The sequence below is a fragment of the Arachis ipaensis genome, chromosome B1 (assembly GCF_059453495.1).
Source record: "Arachis ipaensis isolate K30076 ecotype BB chromosome B1, ASM5945349v1, whole genome shotgun sequence".
NCBI lineage: Eukaryota > Viridiplantae > Streptophyta > Magnoliopsida > Fabales > Fabaceae > Arachis > Arachis ipaensis.
This window is the reverse complement of record NC_142436.1, coordinates 48782455-48793455: the sequence shown is the minus strand read 5'-3', so window position 1 is coordinate 48793455 and position 11001 is coordinate 48782455. Positions and strand designations below refer to the sequence as shown.

The 11001-nt window shown below is 39.2% G+C and overlaps 1 non-coding gene across 1 annotated transcript; it reads left to right on the top strand.

Annotated features, from left to right (window-relative positions):
- The first annotated feature begins 4800 nt into the window (after positions 1-4800).
- Positions 4801-4908, top strand: LOC148576489 (small nucleolar RNA R71). The gene has a single exon (XR_015904727.1). It is a non-coding gene; the product is annotated as a small nucleolar RNA R71 (small nucleolar RNA).
- The last annotated feature ends 6093 nt before the right edge of the window (positions 4909-11001 follow it).

Genomic DNA, 11001 nt, shown 5'->3' with positions numbered 1-11001 from the left:
CTCAAACTTTTGGATTTATTGAAAATGAACCAGGGAGCAAAAAAAAAAAAAAAGCTTGACCAAAAGTTTGCCTCAAATTTTTGGGCAAACTTTTGGGCAAAAAGCTGGAGCAAAAGTTTGCCTCAAACTTTTTGGCAAACTTTTGGCATCACAAATCAACACCCTGGAGAGCAAAAGTTTGCGCCAACGTTTGCCTCAAACGTTTTAGCAAACGTTGGCGCATGAACAACACACCCTGGAGAGCAAAAGTTTGCGCCAACGTTTGCCTCTAACTTTTTGGCAAACGTTGGCGCCATGAGTGTGCAAGGGGAGGCCAACGTTTGAGCAAAAGTTTGACCCCAAACTTTTGCCCAAACATTGGTATCAGCAAAAGAGGGTGGCTGATGTGAAAAGTTTGAGTAAAAGTTTGCCTCAAACTTTTACTCAAACTTTTACTCAAGCTTTCATAATTCCAAACCCGGTTCAATTCGGTTCTTCTCCAAACTCCAAGAGCAATCAACCAAGGCCTCTATCAACCCAATTCCATCAAGAGCAAAGGCCCAATTGAAGGCTTGAAGACCATTTGAAGAAAGTGTATAAATAGCATAGGATTTAAGTTTTTCGGGAGCTTTTCTTTTCGGTTTTGATTAGTACACTTAGTAGAGAGCTCGCTTTACATTTCTTGGCATTGTTATTTTAATTCAAGAGAATTTGGGAGGAGAATTGATCTCTCTTCTTCCTTGTTCTTGCCCAGCACTCTTTACTTTCCTTGTCTTGGATCTTGGGTTGGAGAATTGAAGGAAATCTGTTTCAATCTCATCCTGAGATCTCTCTGTTTCATTTTACTGCATAATTGAATTTCCATTTTGGTTAATTGCTTCTGTCTTCTACTTTCTCTGCAATTTACAATTTACAATTCCTTTGCAATTGTTCTTGTTGGATCTAGGAAGGCATTGAGATCTAGACTTAGTTATCTAGTCTCTTGGGTCCTGAGATCCGGATTTCCCATTTTCAATTCTCTGTTTACTGCTTTCAAGCTCATTTACATTTCTGTTTTAAGATCCGATTCAATTCAAGTCATCCTTTACTTCTCTGCTTGTTGCAATTTTACTTTTCCTTGTTTAATTTCTGCAAATCCAATTCCCAATTCCCTTTACAATTCAAGCCATTTACATTTCTTGCACTTTAAGATTCTTCAATTTATATTTCTTGCGTTCTAAGTTTCTGCCATTTAATTTCTTGTTCTTTAAGATTCAGCACTTTAAATTTCAGTTCTCTTTACTTTCATGTAATTTACCCATTCCCTTTACTTTCTATGCAATTTAAATTCTGCAAATCACGAATCTCTCAACCAAATCTTGATTCGCTTGACTAAATCAACCACTAAACTAAAATTGCTCAATCCTTCAATCCCTGTGGGATCGACCTCACTCCCGTGAGTTATTATTACTTGATGCGACCCGGTGCACTTGCCGGTTAGTTTTGGGTGTTTTGGAGAAATTTGTTTTTCCACAAAAATACACCATCAATGGCCCGATCCCCAGTAACTTCAGATCGGTTGCTAGTGGGGATGATGGAGCGTTGGATGAATTCCAACCATCCTCTAGCTACAGGCTTGAGGTCCAGTCTTCTTAATTGAACCGTCTTGCCTTTGGAGTCAATCTTCCATTGAGCTCCTTCCACACATATGTCCATGAGGACTTGGTCTAACCTTTGATTAAAGTTGACCCTTCTAGTGTAGGGGCGTGCATCTCCTTGCATCATAGGCAAGTTAAACGCTAACCTCACATTTTTCGGACTAAAATCTAAGTATTTCCCCCGAACCATTGTACTATAATTCTTTGGGTTTGGGTTCTTACTTTGATCATGGTTCCTAGTGATCCATGCATTGGCATAGAACTCTTGAACCATTAGGATGCCGACTTGTTGGATGGGGTTTGTTAGAACTTCCCAACCTCTTCTTTGGATTTCATGTCGGATCTCCGGATACTCATTTCTCTTGAGCTTGAAAGGGACCTTGGGGATCACCTTCTTCTTGGCCACAACATCATAGAAGTGGTCTTGATGAGCTTTGGAGATGAATATTTCCATCTCCCATGACTCGGAGGTGGAAGCTTTTGTCTTCCCTTTCCCTTTTCTAGAGGATTCTCCGGTCTTGGATGCCATCAATGGTAATGGAAAAACAAAAAGCTTATGCTTTTACCACACCAAACTTAGAATATTGCTCGCCCTCGAGCAAGAGAAGAAAGAATAGATGAAGAAGAAGAAGAAAATATGGAGGAGAGGAGGGAGTGGTGTATTCAGCCAAGAAGAGAAGAGAGGGTTGTGTTGTGTGAAAATGAGGAAGAATGGAGGGCTATATATAGGGAAGGGAGGGGGGTAAGGTTCGGCCATATAGGGTGGGTTTGGGTGGGAAATTGATTTTGAATTTTGAAGGTAGGTGGAGTTTATGAGGTAGGTTTATGGGGAAGAGTGGATGGATGTGAGTGGTGAAGTGTTTTGGGGAAGAGTGTTTATGGGATTGTGTGAAAGAGGGGTGAGAAGAAGTGAGTGGAGGTAGGTGGGGATCCTGTGGGGTCCACAGATTATGAGGTGATCCTGTGGGGTCCACAGATCCTGAGGTGTTCAAGGATTTACAACCTTGCACCAAATTAGGCATGCAAAATGCCCTTGCACACAACTCTGGGCGTTCAGCGCCAGATTGGTGCTTGTTCTGGGCATTGAACGCCCATTTGTTGCCCATTTCTGGCGTTGAACGCCAGAACCATGCTTGTTCTGGGCGTTCAGCGCCAACTCTTGTCCAGGGTGCAATTCTGGCGTTCAAACGCCCAGATGCTGCCAATTTTGGGCGTTCAGCGCCAGAACAATGCTCTGTTCTGGCGTTGAATGCCAGCCAGATGCTTCTTACTGACATTTAAACGCCAGTAAGGTCTTCCTCCAGGGTGTGATTTTTCTTCTGCTGTTTTTGATTCTGTTTTCAATTTTTATATTTATTTTGTGACTCCACATGATCATGAACCTAATAAAACATGAAAGAACTGGAAAAATAAAATTAGATAAATAAAAATTGGGTTGCCTCCCAACAAGCGCTTCTTTAATGTCAATAGCTTGACAGTGGTCTCTCATGGAGCCTCACAGTTGTTCAGAGCATTGTTGAGACTTCCCAACACCAAACTTAGAGTTTGGATATGGGAGTTCAACACCAAACTTAGAGTTTGGTTGTAGCCTCCCAACACTAAACTTAGAGTTTGACTGTGGGGGCTCTGGTTGACTCTATTTTGAGAGAAGCTTTTTATGCTTCCTCTCTATGTTTACAGAAGGGTTACCTTGAGTTGTAAACATAAGGGAGTCCTCATTCAATTGAAGGACTAATTCACCTCTATCAACATCAATCACAGCTCTTGCTGTGGCTAGGAAATGTCTTCCAAGGATGATGGATTCATCCTCATCCTTCCCAATATCAAGGATTATGAAATCAGCAGGGATGTAAAGGCCTTCAGCCTTTACTAACACGTCCTCTACTTGTCCATAAGCCGGTTTTCTTGAATTGTCTGCCATCTCTAATGAGATTTTAGTAGCTTGCACCCCAAAGATTCCCAGTTTCTCTATTATAGAGAGTGGCATGAGGTTTATCCCTGAACCAAGGTCACATAGAGCCTTTTCAAAGATCATGTTGCCTATGGTGCAAGATATTACGAACTTTCCAGGATCCTGTTTCTTCTGAGGCAATGTCAATTGATCCAGATCACTTAGTTCATTGGTGAACAAGGGAGGTTCATCCTCCCAAGTCTCAATACCAAATAATTTGGCATTCAGTTTCATGATTGCACCAAGGTACTTGGTAACTTGCTCCTCAGTAACATCCTCATTCTCTTCAGAAGAGGAATACTCATCAGAGCTCATGAATGGCATAAGGAGGTTTAATGGAATCTCTATGGTCTCTAGATGAGCCTCAGATTCCTTTGGTTCCTCAAAGGGAAACTTCTTATTGATCACTGGACGCCCCAAGAGGTCTTCCTCCTTGGGATTCACGTCCTCCCCTTCTTCCTTAGATTCGGCCATGATGGTTATATAAATGGCCTTGCACTCTCCTTTTGGATTTTCTTCTGTATTGCTTGGGAGAGTACTATGAGGGATTTCAGTGATCCTTTTACTCAGCTGGCCCACTTGTGCCTCCAAATTTCTAATGGAAGACCTTGTTTCATTCATGAAACTTACAGTGGCCTTAGATAGATCAGAGACTAAGTTTGCTAAATTAGAGGTATTTTGTTTAGAGTTCTCTGTCTGTTGCTGAGTGGATGATGGAAAAGGTTTACTATTGTTAAACCTATTTCTTCCACCATTATTAAAGCCTTGTTGAGGCTTTTGATCCTTCCATGAGAAATTTGGATGATTTCTCCATGATGAGTTATAGGTGTTTCCATAAGGTTCACCCATGTAATTCACCTCTGCTATTGCAGGGTTTTCAGGATCATAAGCTTCTTCTTCAGAAGATGCCTCTTGAGTACTGTTGGATGCAGCTTGCATTCCATTCAGACTCTGAGAAATCATATTGACTTGCTGAGTCAATATTTTATTCTGAGCCAATATAGCATCCAGAGTATCAATTTCAAGAACTCCCTTCTTCTGAGGTGTCCCATTACTCACAGAATTCCTCTCAGAAGTGTACATAAACTGGTTATTAGCAACCATGTCAATGAGTTCTTGAGCTTCTGCAGGTGTTTTCTTTAGGTGAATGGATCCACCTGCAGAAGTATCCAATGACATCTTAGCTAATTCAGACAGACCATCATAGAATATATCCAGGATGGTCCATTCTGAAAGCATGTCAGAAGGACACTTTTTGGTCAGTTGCTTGTATCTCTCCCAAGCTTCATAGAGGGATTCACCTTCTTTCTGTCTGAAGGTTTGAACATCAACTCTAAGCTTGCTCAGCTTTTGAGGAGGAAAGAACTTGGCTAAGAAAGCAGTGACCAGCTTATCCCAAGAGTTCAGGCTATCTTTGGGTTGAGAGTCCAACCACACTCTAGCTCTGTCTCTTATAGCAAAGGGGAAAAGCATGAGCCTGTAGACTTCAGGATCTACTCCATTAGTCTTAACAGTATCACAGATCTGCAAGAATTCAGTTAAGAACTGAAAAGGATCTTTAGATGGAAGTCCATGAAACTTGCAGTTCTGCTGCATCAGAGAAACTAGCTGAGATTTCAGCTCAAAATTGTTTGCTCCAATAGTAGGGATGGAGATGCTTCTTCCATGTAAATTGGAATTAGGTGCAGTAAAGTTACCAAGCATCCTCCTTGCATTATTATTATTTTCGGCTGCCATCTCCTCTTCCTGTTCGAAAATTTCTGACAGGTGCTTGCTGGCTTGTTGTAATTTAGCTTCTTTTAGTTTCCTCTTTAGAGTCCTTTCAGGTTCTGGATCTGCTTCAACAAGAATGTTCTTGTCCTTGCTCCTGCTCATATAAAAAAGAGGGAACAGAAAAATAATAATAATAGGGATCCTTTTTACCACAGTATAGAGGTCCCTGTGTGAGTAGAAAAAAAGAAGAAGAGAAAATCTGAACTCAGAGAGAGAGAGAGAGAGTTCGGATTTTTGGTGAGTGAGGAAGAGATGTTAGTAAATAAATAAATAAATAGAAGGAGATGAGAGAGAGAGAAAATTTTTGAAAATTATTTTTGAAAAAGAGTTAGTGATTTTCGAAAATTGTTTTTGAAAAAGGTTAGTAATTTTCGAAAATTAAAATCAAAAATTAAAATAATTAGTTAATTAAAAAGAATTTTTGAAAAAGAGGGAAGATATTTTCGAAAATTAGAGAGAGAAAGAGTTAGTTAGGTAGTTTTGAAAAAGATAAGAAACAAACAAAAAGTTGGTTAGTTAGTTGAAACAAATTTTGAAAATCAATTTTTGAAAAGATAAGAAGATAAGAAGTTAGAGAAGATATTTTAAAATCAAATTTTTGAAAAAGATAAGATAAGGAGATATTTTTGAAAAGATATGATTGATATTAGTTTTGAAAAAGATTTGATTTTTTAAAATTACAATTAATGACTTGATTCACAAGAAATCACAAAGTATGATTCTAGAACTTAAAGTTTGAATCTTTCTTAACAAGTAAGTAACAAACTTGAAATTTTTTGAATCAAAACATTAATTGATGATGTTATTTTCGAAAATTATGTAATAAAGATAAGAAAAAGATTTTTGAAAACTATTTTAAAATTTTCGAAAATAACTAAGAAAAATGAGAAAGATTTGATTTTTGAAAAAGATTTTGAAAAAGATAAGATTTTTAAATTGAAAATTTGATTTGACTCATAAGATACAACTAAATTTTTAAAAAGTTTTGAAAAAGTCAACTCAAATTTTCGAATTTATGAGAAGAAAAAGGGAAGGATATTTTTTTTATTTTTGAATTTTTAATGATGAGAGAGAAAAACATGAAAATGATGCTATGCATGAAAGTTATGGATCAAAACAATGAAAGTATGCAAGAACGCTATGAATGTCAAGATGAACACCAATAACACTTTGAATGTCATGATGAACATCAAGAACATATTTTTGAAAAATTTTTTATGCAAAGAAAACATGCAAGACACCAAACTTAGAAATCTTTAATGCTCAGGCAATAAGAATTCAAGAATGCATATGAAAAACACCATACAACACAAAACAAGAAAACATCAAGATCAAACAAGAAGACTTACCAAGAACAACTTGAAGATCATGAAGAACACTATGAATGCATGAATTTTTCGAAAAAATGCAAGATGAATATGCAATTGACACCAAACTTAAAATCTGACTCAAGACTCAAACAAGAAACACAAAATATTTTTTATTTTTATGATTTTATAATTTTTTTGTATTTTTTTTCGAAAATTAATGTGAAAAAGAAAAATAAGGATTCCAAAATTTTTAATATGAATTCCAGGAATCTTGTGCTCTTTAGTCTAAAGCTCTAATCTGAGGGTTAGGCATGGCTTAATAGCCATCCAAGCTTTAGTATGCTATTACATGCATTGAAGTGATTAGTTGAATCCTCAGTCCAAAGGAATTTGGACATGGCTTCACAGCCAGCCAGGATTCAACAAATCATCATGAAACACTAGAATTCATTCTTAAAAATTCTGAAGAAAAAATATATTTTTTTGAAAACATTTTTTTTTTCGAAAACAGATGAGAAAATTTTGAAATATTTTTGAAAAATTTTTGAAAAGAAAACAAAAAGAAAATTACCTAATCTGAGCAACAAGATGAACCGTCAGTTGTCCAAACTCGAACAATCCCCGGCAACGGCGCCAGAAACTCTGTACGCACGTCTTAATAAATCGTTTTTCATTCACAACTTCGATACAACTAACCAGCAAGTGCACTGGGTCGTCCAAGTAATAAACCTTACGTGAGTAAGGGTCGATCCCACGGAGATTGTTGGTATGAAGCAAGCTATGGTCACCTTGTAAATCTCAGTCAGGCGGATATAAAATAGTTATGGAGTTTTCGAACATAAATAATAAATAGATAGAAAATAAGGATAGAAACACTTATGTATATCATTGGTGAGAATTTTAGATAAGTGTATAGAGATGCTTTCGTTCCTCTGAACCTCTGCTTTCCTGCTGTCTTCATCCAATCAGTCTTACTCCTTTCCATGGCTGGCTTTATGTAAGGACATCACCGTTGTCAATGGCTACTTTTAATCCTCTCTGGAAAATGGTCCGATGCACTGTCACTGCATGGCTAATCGTTTGGAGGCATCACCCTTGCCAATGGCTGCATCCTATCCTCTTGTGAAAATGGTCCAAATGCTCTGTTACAGCACGGCTAATCATCTGAGGTTCTCGATCATACTGGAATAGGATTCACCCTCCTTTTGCGTCTGTCACTACCCCCAGCACTCGCGAGTTTGAAGTTCATCACAGTCATTCAATCCCAGAGTCCTACTCGGAATACCACAAACAAGGTTTAGACTTTCCGGACTCTCATGAATGCCGCCATCAATCTAGCTTATACCACGAAGATTCTGATTAAGAGATCCAAGAGATACTCATTCAATCTAAGGTGGAACGGAAGTGGTTGTCAGGCACGCGTTCATGGGGGAATGATGATGATTGTCACATTCATCACATTCAGGTTGAAGTGCGAATGAATATCTTAGAAGCGGAATAAGTTGAATTGAATAGAAAAACAGTAGTACTTTGCATTAATCTTTGAGGAACAGCAGAGCTCCACACCTTAATCTATGGAGTGTAGAAACTCTACCGTTAAAAATACATAAGTGAACATAGGGTAAGCATGGCCAAGTGGCCAGCCTCCCATGGAGGTCTAGAGATCTAAAAATGATCAAAAGATGTCTAATACAATAGTAAAAAGTCCTATTTATACTAAACTAGTTACTAGGGTTTACAGAAGTAAGTAATTGATGCATAAATCCACTTCTGGGGCCCACTTGGTGTGTGCTTGGGCTGAGCTTGAATGTTACACGTGCAGAGGCTCTTTCTGGAGTTGAACGCCAGGTTGTAACGTATTTCTGGCGTTCAACTCTGGTTTGTGACGTGTTTCTGGCGTTTAACTCCAGACAGCAGCGTAGAACTGGCGTTCAACGCCCTATTACGTCATCTAAACTCGGTCAAAGTATGGACTATTATATATTTCTGGAAAGCCCTGGATGTCTACTTTCCAACGCGATTGGAAGCGCGCCATTTTGAGTTCTGTAGCTCCAGAAAATCCACTTTGAGTGCAGGGAGGTCAGAATCCAACAGCATCAGCAGTCCTTCTTCAACCTCTGAATCTGATTTTTGCTCAAGTCCCTCAATTTCAGCCAGAAAATACCTGAAATCACAGAAAAACACACAAACTCATAGTAAAGTCCAGAAATGTGAATTTAACATAAAAACTAATAAAAAATCCCTAAAAGTAACTAGATTCTACTAAAAACATACTAAAAACAATGCCAAAAAGCGTATAAATTATCCGCTCATCAGAGGTGTTGATTTACTCCCAATAGTTTTGTGGAGGAAAGTGCATCCCTTGAGGCATCTCGGGGATTTCATGATGAGGAATTTCCTCATGCTCTTGTTGAGGTCCATGAGTGGGATCTCTTGTTTGCTCCATCGTCTTCTTAGTGATGGGCTTGTCCTCATCAATGAGGATGTCTCCCTCTATGTCGATTCCAGCTAAATTGCAGAGGTGACAAATGAGGTGAGGAAAGGCTAACCTTGCCAAAGTGGAGGACTTGTCAGCCACCTTGTAGAGTTCTTGAGGTATAATCTCATGAACTTCCACTTCCTCCCCAATCATGATACTATGGATCATGATGGCCCGATCCACAGTTACTTCGAATCGGTTGCTAGTAGGAATGATAGAGCGTTGGATGAACTCCAACCATCCTATAGCTATAGGCTTAAGGTCCGGTCTTCTCAATTGAACAGGCTTGCCTCTTAAGTCTCTTTTCCACTAAGCTCCTTCCACACATATGTCCATGAGGACTTGGTCCAACCTTTGATCAAAGTTGACCCTTCTAGTGTAGGGGCGTGCGTTTTCTTGCATCATTGGCAAGTTGAACGCCAACCTTACATTTTCCAGACTGAAATCTAAGCATTTCTCCCAAACCATTGTAAGCCAATTCTTTGGATTCGGGTTCATACTTTGATCATGGTTCCTAGTGAACTATGCGTTTGCATAGAACTCTTAAACCATTAAGATTCCGACTTGTTGAATAGGATTGGAGAGAACTTCCCATCCTCTTCTTCTAATCTCATGTCGGATCTCCAGATACTCACTCCTTTTGAGCTTGAAAGGGACCTCAGGGATCACCTTCTTCTTGGTCACAACTTCATAGAAGTGGTCTTGATGGACCTTTGAGATGAATCTCTCTATCTCCCATGACTCGGAGATGGAATCTTTTGCCTTCCCTTTCCTCTTTCTAGAGGTTTCTCCGGCCTTAGGTGCCATAAATGGTTATGGAAAAACAAAAAGTAATGCTTTTACCACACCAAACTTAAAAGGTTTGCTCGTCCTCGAGCAAAAAAAGAAAGAAAGTAGTAGAAGAAGAAGAAAATGGAGGAGATGGAGGGAGATATGTGGTTCGGCCAAGGGGTAGAAGTAGTGGTTGTAATGTGTGAAAAAGAAGGAGTGGTGAGGGGTTCATATAGGGGTGGGCGAGGGTTAGGTTTCATGTATTAGGGTTGGGTTTAGGAGGGAAAGGATTTTAAATTTGAAGGTAGGTGGGGTTTTTGGGGAAGAGTGGATGGATGTGAGTGGTGAAGAGGTGGTGGGTAAGGGTGATGGAGGTGATTGGTGAAGGGTATTTGGGAAAGAGTGTTATGAAAAGGTGGGAGAGAGAGAAAGATAGAGAGAGGTGGGGTAGATAAGGATCCTGTGAGGTCCACAGATCCTGAGGAGTCAAGGACTTAGCATCCCTGCTCCATTTAGGCATGTAAACGCCCTTAGAGTGCAATCCTGGCATTTAACGCCAGACTACTGCTTGTTTCTGGCGTTAAACGCCAGCTTTTCTCCCTTTCTTGGCATTTAACGCCAACTTGGTGCTCTGTTCTGGCGTTTAACGCCCATTCTGCTACTCTTACTGGCGTTTAAACGCCAATAAGCTCTTCCTCTAGGGTGAGCTATTTTTAATATTGTTTTTCATTCTGTTTTTTATTTTTCAATTGTTTTGTGACTTCACATGATCATCAACCTAAAGAAAACATAAAATAGCAATGGAAAATAAAAAGATATAATTAAATAACATTGGGTTGCCTCCCAACAAGCGCTTCTTTACTGTCAATAGCTTGACAGTGAGCTCTCATGGAGCCTCATAGATAATCAGAGCAGGGTTGGGGCCTCTCAACACCAAACTTAGAGTTTGGTTGTGGCCTCCCAATACCAAACTTAGAGTTTGGTTGTGGCCTCCCAACACCAAACTTAGAGTTTGAATGTGCGGGTTTTGTTTGACTCTGTATTGAGAGAAGCTTTTCATGCTTCCTCTCCATGGTTACAGAAGGAGAACCTTGAGTCTTG